This window comes from Rhynchophorus ferrugineus, unplaced genomic scaffold (assembly GCF_030347505.1).
Source record: "Rhynchophorus ferrugineus isolate W39M unplaced genomic scaffold, kcgeb_rfMv2 rfM2, whole genome shotgun sequence".
Taxonomy (NCBI): domain Eukaryota; kingdom Metazoa; phylum Arthropoda; class Insecta; order Coleoptera; family Curculionidae; genus Rhynchophorus; species Rhynchophorus ferrugineus.
In genome coordinates, this window is record NW_027472581.1 from 39,464,350 (window position 1) to 39,479,570 (window position 15,221).

Genomic DNA, 15,221 nt, shown 5'->3' on the forward strand with positions numbered 1-15,221 from the left:
AAGTTGGCATAAAATTTTCCCGAACTGCATTTGTTGCCCCAAATGAAGTCATTTGAAAGCAATTGTTATATTGTTGGATATGTGTCAAAAAGTGTATAGAATCTGTTCCTATTCCTGAAACCAATGAGTACAATGGTTCTGGTGGTGGATCCAATGGTATCAATTTCACTTTACCATTTGCGCAACACAATCCATTGGCTTCGTTTTTGTATTTTAATGCCTTACAGTGTGAGCAAACCAAGTTCATAGAACCAATAACAACACATTGGTAGTTACTGTAGTCAATTGACACATCGTAACTGAAAGCAGCTCGATTCAAACTTGCGCGATTATTAGTTGAACGTCGCGCTCGCGGTTCACGCGTTTGTGATATCCGAATTCTTTCACGTTCATTTCCGTCGTCACGTTCTTTTGCAATACGATTATATCGGTAATTAGCTTGGTTTATAGCATTTCTGGTTCTTCTACCTAAATTGCTTCGTCTTATAGGAGGCATATCAAATATAAATTATTTTTTCACTAATCACGAACTAAACAAACACTAACTAACTAAACACTCTGCACAAAACACGATATACGAATTTGTTTCGTGTATCAGTTGACAATTCATCTGTCATCTGTCAAAAGTCATCTGTAACAGACAACTTTTTTTTTTAAATTTGATATGACTTGAACTCAAATCCTTTTAAGCCGTACGAATTGTTTTATTTATTTAAAATTTGAATTAAATTTTAAATAAATAAAAAATTTTAAATAAATAAAACAATTCGTACGGCTTAAAAGGATTTGAGTTCAAGTCATATCAAATTTAAAAAAAAAGTTGTCTGTTACAGATGACTTTTGACAGATGACAGATGAATTGTCAACTGATACACGAAACAAATTCAAACAAAAAGGGCTTTTTTTAGGGTTTTTACAGCAATAATTCTAATTTTTCTCGCCGTAGAAACCATCCTTGAACTTCAACGAACATTTTAAAAAAAGATTTGGCCAAATTGGTCCAGGCGTTGTTGAGTTATGCGCTTACCATCACATTTTGCGATTCATTTTTATATATAAGATTTTAGTTTTATATACACATCTTCTTGACTAATTAAAAGTTCTTAATGATATTGAATTTAAACAATATTTCAGATACTGTTAAATGCTAATTGCTTTAATTTCAATTACAATTCGAAATTACCATACGTTTAAAAATTAATACTAACTCGATTAAATACAAGACAAGTTTAAGTTGTTCCTATTATACTGGATAGACTTGTTCACTTGAACTGTAGCATGAATGTTATTTTATAATATTAAAAGTTCGTTGCTCTTTGGGTGTATTGCTGAGTAACTGCAGTTGGGGCCTGTAGTACTAATTTATTATAATTCAATGTCATTATTATACATTTTGAAATAGTACACCTTGTGCTGTATATAATATGTGAAGTTAGTTTAAAGTAAATTATTTTCTAAATTATTTATTAATTACACTTATATATTTTAAAAATAATGTAAATTATTTTTAAAATTGCAAATAATATTTGATATATAGAAGATGTATTAGTCATGCAAAAGAAAAACAATTTCAATGTAGTAGCATTTAGTTTTCTATTTTGGGAAATATATAAAATTCTGATGTATTAATCCCATACTCGCCTTGCTTGTGTATTAATGCAAGTACAACAGAACAGTAGTAATACATTAATTTGTAAATTAATGTAAGATGTAATTAATAAAAAAAGGTTTATTTTCACTAAACAGGTCTATTCTAAAGTTCAAAAATTTTAGTTGAAATGCAAAGCAGAGAAAATTCATAGAACGTCAACAAATATCAAAGTAAAACTAAAGTGTAACAAAGTTATTTTCATTAAAAATGAAAAGCAATGTAAGAGATAAGATTTAATATGTATAATAATTAGGAGCGATTCGACAAAAAAATAACCATTCGAGTAACTCATCAATCAGTTGCTGAGAAGGCAGGTAGTACAAATCCCACAGTAATATCAAATAAAGTAATATAACAAAGAAATATGATTGAATTATCCTATGAATAGTAAGAACAAATAATTTTGTAACATTAATTTATTTAATAACCATCAAGCTGTTTGAAATATGTCTAAAATAAATATTTAACAACTGACTGCTTCACCATAATGTTTACTTATTTGAGTGAACCATTACAATAATTGCTTTTAAGTAAGATTAAATAATTTTTAACATTTTTAACAAGGCAAACAATCGTATGTGTAAGGCATAAACGACATAATTAGTTAACCATTTTCTGGAATGTTTTCTGCATACAAATTAATTTTAAAATCCATTTTACTTCAGAGCTAGAACATCTAACATTACTATTAATTAAACGTTATATTTTTAGAATATTTGACGTAGAATAAATGAAAGATAGTAAGTAATTATTAGTGGGTAAATGTTAAGTAATTTAGATTTAAATTTATTTAAAATTAATATATATGGTAACTGTTCTACACTAGTACAAATTAAGACAGTATTAATTAAAAATATTTCTATTTCGTAAAAAAAATTGCAACATACGTTTCTACTCGAAAGGTAAAATTAATCAGTTAGAATGTTTTTTTTCTGTACTTTTAGTTATTTTTATAGTTTCTCTTTTAGTTTATTGATTAGGTTTTTTTATAATGAGATAAAAACGAATATGGTTTTTGTTACAATAATCATGTTAGTTTAAATTCCAACTTGCCTGCTTTTGAAAGTTACGATGAATAAACTCTGCAGACGTTGGAATTTAATCGTGGAATTGTAAAAAAGATAGAATTCTTGAATAAATTATTTTATTAAACATAAAGACAAATTGTGTTACTATCAAGACTATATAATTATAGGAAAATATAAATGAATAAGACGTATGACAGACAGATGTGCAAAGCCTTTTTGTGATTTCTGTAAAATCTTGCTTTATAAACAAATAATATACATTAAATCTTGGTCAGTAATAACAAGCTCATTAGAGTAACCGCAACCGTTGTGTTGGTTTGGTTTTGTTTCGTCAGAATGGAGATAATAAATCTACCGATTTACTGTTGTTGTTATATTTAATAGCAAAAGGAACGTCAATTGTTTTTGTTTATTTTGATTGCCAATAATATATATTTATAATAATAGATTATAATAGATATAATCAGTTTTAATTAAAATAATTTTTAATTTTATTTCGAATTATGGGACCTTAGAACTATTTACCGATAAAATGTTTCATAATATTAGTTGGTAATATTAGTAATAATAATATTAATAATATAAAATAAATTAACCATAGACGTCATGCAATTGGCGATATTTTAATAACTTCAGGAAATCAAAAACTCACAGAAAAGATAAATGGCTGAAGTAAAACGACACATTACAATAGACAGATTTTACAATATGAAACTACTTGATTTCACGTTGCAAAAATCAAACTGAATAATAAAATTAATAATCTACTAGTAAGATGTTCCTGCCTTTAGCTATCACCATCGCGATGAATAGCATATAGTCGGACTAGCATTTATATAGTCTATTCAAAATAACAATGAACTTACGTGGTGCAATGAACAAGTTGGTGCAAATATTTGTTATTAATATTTGTTAACGGGTTGCAATTGCACTGAATATTAGTCTGGGCCTATTCATTAAACTATCCCAAACAATTAAAAATAATATAATCTTGGATTCACCGAAAATAATCCGTCCTCATACGAATCAAGACTATCAGAGATCAAATATATGAAATGTATAAAAACAGTAAGTAGTTTTTCAATATAAATATAATTTAATACAATTATTTCAGAGGAAACTGTTTGGAGTTTGGAAAGTATCTGTAGAAAATGTGTAGATATGCAGCTGTTTTAGGGATGAAGAATATCTCTTCTTACACTATTGGGTAATATAGAATTTCAATGATGCAAAGATAATCCATGAAGAGGTCTAACTGAACTTCCAGATATTAAAAAAAATATAAAGAAGACTTAAGAAGATTATTTCAATTTATGTATTTAAATGAGATATGAGTATTTCAGAATGGAGCATTGGGCCATTCATGGCAAGATAATATTAAAAATTCTGTAAATGCAACAAAAGGAGCAATTGAATAGTGATTTTGAAAGTGACACTGACTGTGTGAAACTTTCTGAATATGAGATTATGATTCAGTGCTGACAATTACCAAGATAGGGTGATTGAGTGTTGTAACCACTGTGTTGTAAAGGTGAGCATATAATTAAAAGCATATAATCGAAAGTAACGTACAGAATATACATGAGCATTTGGTTAAAATGTATGAGGAGAAAAATACTGTTTTGAAGACATGGCAAATGCATTAATAAGAATTAAGCAATTAAATGTAGTTTTATCAAGAAAGATATATGTACACGCAGTAACAGAACACATTAAGGAGAAATGCACTGATATCAATGATACTTTACAAGGAAACTACACCGAAGGAAACAAAAACTAAACGTAAAAGGTAAATATGCTTGGATATACAATTATCGATTATGTAGATTAGGCATCCAGGGAATACCATTATTTAAAAAAGCGAGCCTAGAACTCTACTTCATAGTTGGAATGAAAAAAGTTTAATGTAAATATAAAAAAACACAACTCTAACCTATTAACTATTATGACTGTATAATTACTTATAGTTTAAGAATTTCGATAATACATGAATTAGATATGCTGCAATGTTAAAATAAATTATATTTGATAACATTATTTTTGTTTCATTATTTTATTTAGATTAGAATTTTATTATATCTGAGAATGAAAATTAACTAAAATTCAGAGTTGATGCAGTAACATTGTGATGTTGAAGTGAGTTCACTGTTTTATTGAACGGGTTATATTAGTGAAAAGTGCCAGTTTAAAAAATGACCAGTTTTATTTCATTATTTCTTCGATGTTCGAAATATAACTGAATTTGGTGGTTATTAATAGAGACAATACCTTGTATAAAAAAGTATATGACCAGTTCAAAAAGCCCATAATTATAAGAAACACAACATCAAAGTTGTATATTACTTAACACAAATTTACAATGCTGCCAAAATATCATTTCTTTTTCTTTAAAGACTAGATAAGATTGCAAGTGAAGTAAAGTTTGGCATATATAGAAATACAAGAATACAGTCCCACACGGGGTGTTGTAACATCAAGACAATAATAACGAGAATAACTTTCCTTTAAAAGGCAATTATTAAACAACGAACGTGGAAAAAATATTAAAAAACAATTTAACGGCCATTGCGCAATGTTCTTAATAAATATCTGGCAATTACTTAATGCACTTTTACATAAGATATCTAATTAAGAGCAATTATTATTATGGATTAGGTAATATAAATCGCAACGTTGGCTAAATGCATTGCCGTGATTCATTCGGGGGCTTATCAGGAATGTAGATCGTGCCGACCCAATTCTGTCACGGAAAATATAAAAATCTGATTGTGAAGAAAATTACTTAGTTAACAAGTTGTTATTAGTTCACGTTGACGTTCAATCGTCGAGATTTATCAGTGTTTATAGAAATCAAACCGCAATTTTATTATTGTTTTGTTCCTTTGTTATTCAGTTTTTTTCCCTGGTCTCTCTCGCCCCATTTTTCTCATCGCCACTCGAATGCTCGGTTCTTTGTGTTTAAGTTCTTTATTCCCTTTATCGTTATTATTATTTTTATAACCTATAAATGCTTATAGAATGCGTAAAACATGTTTCCTTCAATTTTCTTTTTCTCCCGAAACACTGCGGAATCTCATTTAGAGATATGGTTCGGGGGAGCCATAAATTTATGTCAGCCCAAGGCAGGTGTCCAAGTTATATTTTTTTAGATATGGAATAAATATAGCCATCTGTTACGGGAAGAGAATAATGGCCCTTATCATTAATTATTAGATATAATTTAATAATATTTGAGTTGCGCGAGATTGGACGTGATTATTATTAGTAATAAGTAGCATATTTATTTGCTAACAAGAAGTTTAATAAAAATATTAATATTAGTTGGCTGCTAATACTAGATAGGAAAAAATCCACATTTATAATACAGGCTGCACCGTAACAAAGCGCTAAAGAAATAACTGGACATTCTCGATTAATCATTCATTTCATTTCTGCATCAATCATTCCTTGATGGATTTTGATGTGTTAAAGAATCTATTTTTGAGAAATCATTCACTATATCCAATGAAATAGGAAATTTTCTAGTAAACATTTCTGGTGATTTCTGAAGATTTCCATCAAATTTTACACGATCGTTCCAAAGTTTATTTTTAGTTGACTTAATACTGTAACAAATCCTTAAATAAACAAGTTGGTATTGGAGTTTATTATTTTTACGACCGTGCTTGTAACAATAATCAATAAAATTACTAGTTTCTTATCAATTGTTCCTTATTTTGAAAAAAGACCGACGGCACATATTTTATGGCCGCAAAAGGTTACTATACCGCCAATTGTTGATTTCTTAGAATTAGCGGTTTTAGTCATTGAATATACATTAGATATCTTTTCAATATTGACTTTTAACTTTAAAAACTACGGTTAAGGTCTTAATTGCTACTGTTGCTGCGTTGGCTACTCCAGGTACAAAGCTTACAGCTAAATAATTTGAAATTTCAGTTCTCCTTGTACCGGCCTGTATCTGCTTTGGAACAAATGTGTAAATTAATGAATTTAATCATTCATTATTGTTTTGAATTTTCAATTATATAGGGAGATTAGTTTATTTGAGTTCCCCGAGAATACTCCTCAGGTAGACGAACAATATCTACCGTCTATTGTTCGATACGCTTCAGACGATGAATTTAGTTACCATGTTACAAAAATTGCTGTAACTCCGAAAATAATATGAACTTTGATATATATATATATATATATATATATATATATATATATATATATATATATATATATATATATATATATATATATATATATATATATATATAATGCAGTAAAATAAAAACGGCGTATAATTTTTCCTTGATTTATTGGAAACAAGTAAAGAATATTCCGGTCAAGGTAGTACATAGAATTAGAACATGATAACCTAAATATCTTATTTCACATTACAGCTCTATTTTTAAAACTTTATACTAACAATTTGCAAACAAATTTATTTTTATTATCGGATTGAAGTATAAAGTTTTTATGAAAAATTGAGTTTCCAGCACTGATTGAGCAATTATATTTAAAAATTGAAATACCAAGAAATGTTTGTATGTACGTAGATGAATTTTTGTAACTCCAGCTTCTTGAACTATTTAGCTAGTGAAGAAACTACGTCCTCAGTATTAAGCTTAATTCGCCAATGGTTAACTTATAGACATCAAGACAAGAAGATATCCTGTTTTACCCTTCCAGTTTACTGGAGTAATCGGAATAGTCATGCCTGGTCGGATTTAACACTGTTTCCTATGGTCATTTAAATTGCAAACATAAAGTCCATCTATGCTCTCTTACAATAAACAAACCCGCGAGTACCGTAGCGCCGTTAGGGTTAGCTTGGTTTTCGTTTTACACCAAAAGAGGCCAGAATTGACTGATCATGACTCTTGTATTTACTCTTGTATTTGCATTTGCTTAAAACCGGGTAAATGATCTTAAATGTAACCGTAAGAGTTGAAGGTTATCAAAATAATTCAATCATGGCTTTGCTGACAAAATTTATTATATTATATACAATATTCATATATATTACAGTGAGTTATATTGAAAAAAAAAATCAGTTTCAGAGGAAACAAACATATATTATCAAAACAAAAATATATCATTATGAGAGAATTATCATTATGATTATATGTCGTGATGAAAATTACTTGGATAAATGTTACATCGTGCAACTGTTATAGCACTGGCTACTGATTGCACCGTGTTTGAGGAAACGCAGCCATGAGCAACTGCTTGTGTTAGGATTAAACAAGTGGAATGTCTAAAAACAGACGTCGAGATAGGGGTTTGGCTTGTTTTGTGATAGATAAAAACCCTCGTTCTATATAGCTGTTCAACAATTCGCCTCTTCTTTCCACAAAATACAATAGTTAAGTGTTTTAAACTCTTTCGTATATTATGAATTAAATACATTTTATCCTTTTAGAATTTTTATCTCTAATGACGGAGAATTTGAAATGTGTTTTTGTGATTCAGAATCTTTATGCACTAATCGACTTCATAAAAAACAGGTGGTACAGTGTTTTCAAAGGCAGAATGTAGTGAAAGATGCACAAGTCACTGGAAATCGCCACTTAAATTTAAGAAGTAAATTCGGCAAAAAAGGAAATGAATTTGTGGAAATAAAAGTCTTGAATTTTCAATCTCATATATATAACCCAGGTTTTATATAACCCAGCAAATACCATCGAACCACCACCGTCTTCACTTAATCTTGATCTGACAGACTTCTTTCCCTTTAAATTGCCAGCTCGAAAATCAGTAAAATATATTTTAAGTTGTTTTTGATAATTAGATTATATTCTCATGACATAAGTGTTTTACTTACGAATGGGGTGAATTTCACTTTTCTTATTTAATTTTAAATATATGATATATTTTAAATATATGATATATTTTATTTAATATATTTTATATAATTTAATATATCACCTCTTCGACTATGAAGCCGACCATTTTGTATATGCTTGGTATTTCCGGTCCCTTTTTATTTTTTAATTAGCCTTATTCTTTTATTTGGTTAATCATTTTTTTATTCATGGCTGATATTTTTTAACAACTATATGAATAGTTCAGTTACAATTTAAAATATTGATGTTCAAAAACCTAGTGTTTTTGCTTTGCTGTTCCTGTCCTAGTCATCAAGTGAATTTTAGTAGAAGAGTAGGGTCGGAGTGAAGAAATATTGATATTAGTAAAAATATATATGGATGTTTTTTGCTCGCCGATACATCGATATTTAAAAAAAATATCGACGTCGTCGATATATCTGTATTTTTCTCGACAGTTATCTCTAACAGAAATCATCCCCTGTATCGGTTGTTAATCGGAATTAATATGTTTCCGAAGTAATTTCTTTTCTGAAATGCTTGTTAAATTGTGTTGACATTTCAGTGGTATCGTTTTGAATCCAGATATGCACAAGATAATAATAAACAGACGTAAATAACCTTTAAAGACAAGAGAAGGGAATTTTCGCGTATGGGAAATCGCAGAAATTCTGCTCGTTACGTTACAAAATTGAACTGGGATTTATAATTAAACAAATACGTCGACGTGACACAAAGAGAAAGTTTCACGGTTGCGTTATTTATACATTAGATATAAAATTATAACCGGCGGTTTACGTAAGTCTAAAATAGTTGTATAACGTGAATTTATTGTCTTAAGTGTTGTTATTAGACCGCGTGGTGCATTCTGAACGATGAAAAGTTTATTTACCATGATGTATTAGATACTTCCGCTTGTAGAAAAACAATAATTGGCTTGTTAAGTATTCTTTATCTACAACATATAGTAGTTTAATAATTTATTACTCTGATTTTTTGCTCTCAATAATTTATGTTATAAGCAAATGTTAAGTTAAAGTAGAAAAATCCATTAAGGACTTAAAATAAGGTAAAATGGAGAAATAATTACATTAAATAGAAGAAGAAATAGAAGTTCAGTGTTTTACAAATTTGACAATTTATGAAGAAGAAACAACTGTATTATAACATTATAAGAATTATCTAATTGTAAATAAAAATTAAGTGTAAATAACAATATATGGTTGCTTTAAATTACTACTATATATACGAGGGTCACTATTTATATTTAGGGAATAGGAAAAAAAAACAAATAGTTAAGCTGCGAATATAATTAAAGTATTGGCCACGATGATCGATACACTTTTGCATACGCTTAAACCAATTTTCAAAGCATCGATTGCATTCCGAATGAGGTATCTTCAAAACATGATTTTTTAACGCTTCAGTAGATTCTTCGGGCTATGAAAATCGTTGACCACGCAGTTTATTCTACGGATATTCTACTATTCACGGATGGGAACAAAAAGAAGTCATTGGGTGCCAAATCAAGGCTGTACGGCGGATGACCCATCAATTTGTTGAGTGCTTTGCGTTGAATTTATTGAGTGTTCTAATAGTCTCTTGTTTGAGCCGATGTGTGAGAGCTCGCATTGTCATGATGAAGAACAATCCGGCGTCTCTTGTTTGTTTTCCTTATTTCACCGAAGACTTCTGGCAAACAAATGGTTGTGTACCAATCAGAATTTACTGTTCTATGATTCTATAGAGGTACTGTTGCAATATGACCAGTTTTCCCGAAGAAACAGGCCACCATTTTCTTTGAAGTGCTTCGTGCGCGAGCAATTTTTGTTGAATTTGGTTCATCTTGGAACACCCATACAGTCGACTGTCACGATTTTATAAACCTCTTTCGAAGACCAATCGACTCGAGCCTTTTTTTGAGTGATTGTCAAATTGTGTGGGATCCAACGCGAATATAACTTTCACACAAGTGTTCATCTGATTTTGGACGACCTTCACGAAACTCGTCAGACAGCGACGGACAACTACGACCACGACTGAATTCACTAAACCAGCGATACACGGTAGTTTTGATGGAGCTTCATCAAACAACAGCCAAAAGTCAAATTAAGTTGATTGATGCACTCTTGTTGTGATAATTTACGTCGAAAATCGTAAAAGAACATCGCACGAAAATGTTCACGATTCAGTTCCATTTTTTGCCGAGACGAAATTTTCAACTAAATATAAAATAAACAAATAGCGTCCGTGCGACAAAATGTTCTGAGTACGTATATCGTCATATCCTCTTACATGACAACAGTGTTGCCAGTTCTCGAAATATAATTAGTGACCCTTGTATATATGCATGTATATACAAATAATTGTTGTTCCAAATATTTCATATATTCATATAGTATCCAAATAACTTCAGCATTCACATTCAAAAAAGTTAATTTTAGCAATATTATTTAAAAAAATTAATTGTTTAGACAGATGTTTATTTTTAGCAAATTTAAAAGCAAACTGAGAACAATTAGATGTGTTATTTCTTCTTAGATTTTATGTTTCCAACATATATAAGACGTAAGATATATGGTCATTTTAAACCATATTTGGTCATGTTAATTTAGCAAGATTGATCTCCGTAGAATGACTGCATATTAATTATGTTAATTTTAAGCATTATAATCCAAGGTAAGTAAAGCAATTAAAACAAAGGATTTATAATAATAATTCGACGTTCATTGTAGTATAATTAATTTTTTTAATAATAATTACACAATCCGTTCATTTTAAATTAACAATTAATATTAATTAGGGCCCTGCAGCCCTATATAATTTTTGTATAGTGCTCCGTACCTTTGATTTGAAATCCCAAGTTTAGGGAAAATAATTGGGATTGAATCATTTAATCTTAAGCAATAGGTTAGCGTTGGCGTTGGTCTAGATTGACAAATTGCAAATCATTAATTGAAATATATGAATTGGCATCGTTCTCATATACACTTCGTTTACTTTGGCTTCCTCTTAATTGATTCTATATTGATTAGAAAAAAAAAACATCCTATTCTCTTATCTATGTCCTTATATGTTTGATCCAAATTATTAATACCGTTATAGAGGTTTGTGGCGGCTATCGCCAATCAATTAACTCTATTTATAACATGTTTTCGAAAAATATAGCCAGAATTTGCGTTAATATTACATTTGGAATACGTCCAGTTTATATGTCACAGTAATACAATTCAAATTTTCTAACTACGAGCCTTATTTCAAGGTAAATGTTGTTATTATTTAATATATATATTATACCCATTATATATTAATACAATTAATATCTTAAAAAATATGAGCCTTCAATATACTGTATTAAATAGATCAACAAGTAAATTAATTTTGTTTGTTGTATATCGCCTGCTGAAAGGAAGATATCTTTCAGGTAAAATATCTGCATGACATGTGTTGAATATCTTATATGATTCAATGCTCTTCCTAATTTACTAATTAATTTAAAATGTTTAAAAAGTTATAGTCTAACATTTTATAATAATTAAAACAAATATAATTACAGAAATGTCGATGTGCTGAAACATTTTTTTAATCAAAATTATATAACGGATCATAAGATGTAGCTCCTAGCAATTTTTGTTTATTTTTTATCGGAAAGGTTCCATGCAAGAAATTCTAAGGGAAGTAGTTAGAGTATCCTTTTTATCTACTAGGATTTATCTAGACTGGACCTACTGTTTAATGTAGGCTCCGAACCACGGTCCTCGGAATTAACCCTATCGACTAACGAATGACCAACTTTGGAGATGATCCCAGAAGACCTGGGTTACCCAACCTGGTTACTAGCGTGACTGGCATCATTTTCCTTGTGGTAATTTGCAATCTTGCCTAAAGACAAACACAAATGTTAAACAGTCACAAACCATGGCCCAGTAGGATTCGAACCCGCGACTATTGCAACAGCAGGAGGACCGCCCTGTCGCCTTTATCACTGCGCCACCAAGCCGGTCCATTTTTGTTTAAAAATTATAGGGAATAAAGGAATAAATATCTATAATTAGTAATAAAGAAGTAACGAATATTTACAAAATAAGTAGTACTCGAATAGATTAAACTTATTTCAAGTTAATAAAAGATAAGTAATTGAAATTATTGTAACGTTGATAAAGAAAACGATAAAACACAATACCCAATCTGATTTATATACAAAACAGGATTCATTAAACCATCATTAATAAAGATTGAATCAACTAAATTAAACAATTTATAAGCCTCTAACTAAAGATAATATGCAATAAAACAAAATCGAGATACATTAAAAGGCATTACTCATCGTCCGCCATTAACAGCAATTCAATTCAATTCAATTCCAATTATAAATCACGGGGATTTAGTTTCCGAAGCTTCGTTATATAAACAATCAAAAAATAAAAATCATCTTAAACAAGAGCTGACATTTACATCTTTCAAATAAATAGGATTTCGCCCTAACAGAAAAATCCTATTTTCTTCCAGAATGACGGAAATTATTAATGATCCAGCTCTTGTGACTGACGGATGGGATCAGGGGCGGCCTTTCCCCAACCGAAAAAATCAATAGAAAATTACTTCCGAAATACTAAATTATACTGAAAAACTTTCCAAGTCCATAATATGATTGTGTATTTTTTTATCTCTGATTGATTTAGTCGGGAAAAATTCATTTTATGAGTGATAAAGTAAAATCAAAATTAAATAAAATGTTTTCATTTTATTTAATTGTATTTTTATTGTGTTTTAAAAGTGAATGTAATATATTTAAACAGAAATTTGATAAGAATTTTTTTTTATTCTAAATTTTCATCTGTTAATAAAATTAAAATATAGGAAATAAAACATTACACATTAATTGTATTTCTTATTAATTAAAAATATTTATTATTGTTATTTAAAAATCAAGAAATTGAAATATAAATTATGTATCCTTTGATATTCTTTTAATATATGCATTTATTAATAATATTATTTGTAATATAGATAGAAATAAAGTGAAAGTGTGATTTTATAATTATTTTACATAATATGTTATATTATTTGTAATATTATTTATATGAAATACATAATTTTTCTAGAGAACAATCAACGCGAAGTAAAAACTCACGTTAAAAATAATGTCATGTTATGTAATTAATTACTAGTTATATATTTTGCAATTTTACCTTATATTTATGGCACTAGTTAATTATCTAATAATATGTCTTGAATTGCAACTAGATATTAATTAAAGATATATATTATATATTTAAAATTATAATTTTACATTTTACAATCCGTGTTTTCGTTTGAAAATTAAATTATATAAATCATAACTAATTAAAGAATTGTTTTTCTAACTTAAGTTCTCCTAAACCGTTGGACTGATAATGACGAACTTTTGTGTGTGTTTGAGTGGAGCCTGGGATGGCCTAGATTCACAATAATACTCAGAAAGTAGTGCTGCGAATCCAGCCTGGACTTGCTGATATTTGACCTGCATTATTGAAAGAACTACTACGAAAATATATATACATTTAATGGTGATCTGAGACTGAAATATGTTTCGGGATGTTTTAAAAGGGCACCAATAACTGTAATTAAAAAATCTGATAAATCTGCACAACAATTTAGGTATTATAGACCTATCTCGCTGCTACCTGCGACAGCCATTTGAGAACCTGGTATTAAATTATGTTAAACTATCTATAAAAATGCCAGATTTCCAATTTGGATTTTGAAATTATCACTCCAAAATCAGTCAAGTGCATAAAATAACAGCGGTTATTGAAAATGCCTTAGAAGAAAAGAAATACTGCTCTGCAATATTCTTGGATGCTTCACAAGTTTCTGACAGCGTATGGCATTTGAGGCTAGTCCACAAGATAAGCAAAAAGCACCTTTTCGAACGATAATTTAGTGTTTCGCATGAAGGGGAATTTTCTTGAATTTTCTTGAATTGAAAAACTTTTTTCAGCTGGAGTTGCACAAGATAGTGCCATTCTTATATCTGCTCTATAATGCTGAGATTCCAATAACAAAAGATACACTGCTTCGAACGTTTGCTGACGTTACAGTCATTAAGGCAAAATTCATATCTCTGCTAAGGGTTGTAGAAGAAACTAAGTATATATAATATAAGATGCTTTTGTTTCTGTTTAAGATGATCATTTTTGGCTTTAAAATTTATTTTCGAGAAGATTAAACAATTGTACCTCAAATTTGGAAAGAAATTTCAGATTCTTTGAGGAAAATCCTGATGAATACGCAATAAAATATTTCATTCTAGTTTATTTCATTTTCAGTATTTGGTCTCTGGCTAAAGCTAGATAAAATAAATCATATTTTCTGGGACATTTAAATGGTGAATATAATCAAGACATAAAATAGTGTGGGTATAGGTTTCAACAATTTCGAAGTAGCATAACTGTAACGCTCATCATTATGAGAACCATCGATAAACCTCTAGTCTTTAACGTTTGAAGGAGATAGTAGAACGTTTTTAGACATTAAAATCGACTAAGAATTCATAAAAGCACCTATAAAAGTAAATTTATATAATATGGTACAACAACGATGTTATTTGATCACTGAAAATTTCAAGAAAAACATTTGTCAAATACATTCCCATGAATAAACTAATCTGCAGTAACATATTAAATATTTCAATTCCCATCAATTTAACATTATAGCTGACATTTTTATTATTTAATCCGA

The 15,221-nt window shown here is 29.2% G+C and overlaps 2 protein-coding genes across 13 annotated transcripts in view; one reads left to right on the forward strand and one right to left on the reverse strand.

The window, feature by feature from the left end:
* LOC143192067 (TOX high mobility group box family member 4-B) overlaps window positions 1-15,221 on the reverse strand; it is a 434,710-nt gene that overhangs the window by 48,414 nt on the left and 371,075 nt on the right. The gene's annotated exons all lie outside the window — the stretch shown is intronic.
* The window catches only part of LOC143192070 (ATP-dependent DNA helicase Pif1-like), a 599,413-nt gene that overhangs the window by 3,700 nt on the left and 580,492 nt on the right, over window positions 1-15,221 (forward strand). The gene's annotated exons all lie outside the window — the stretch shown is intronic.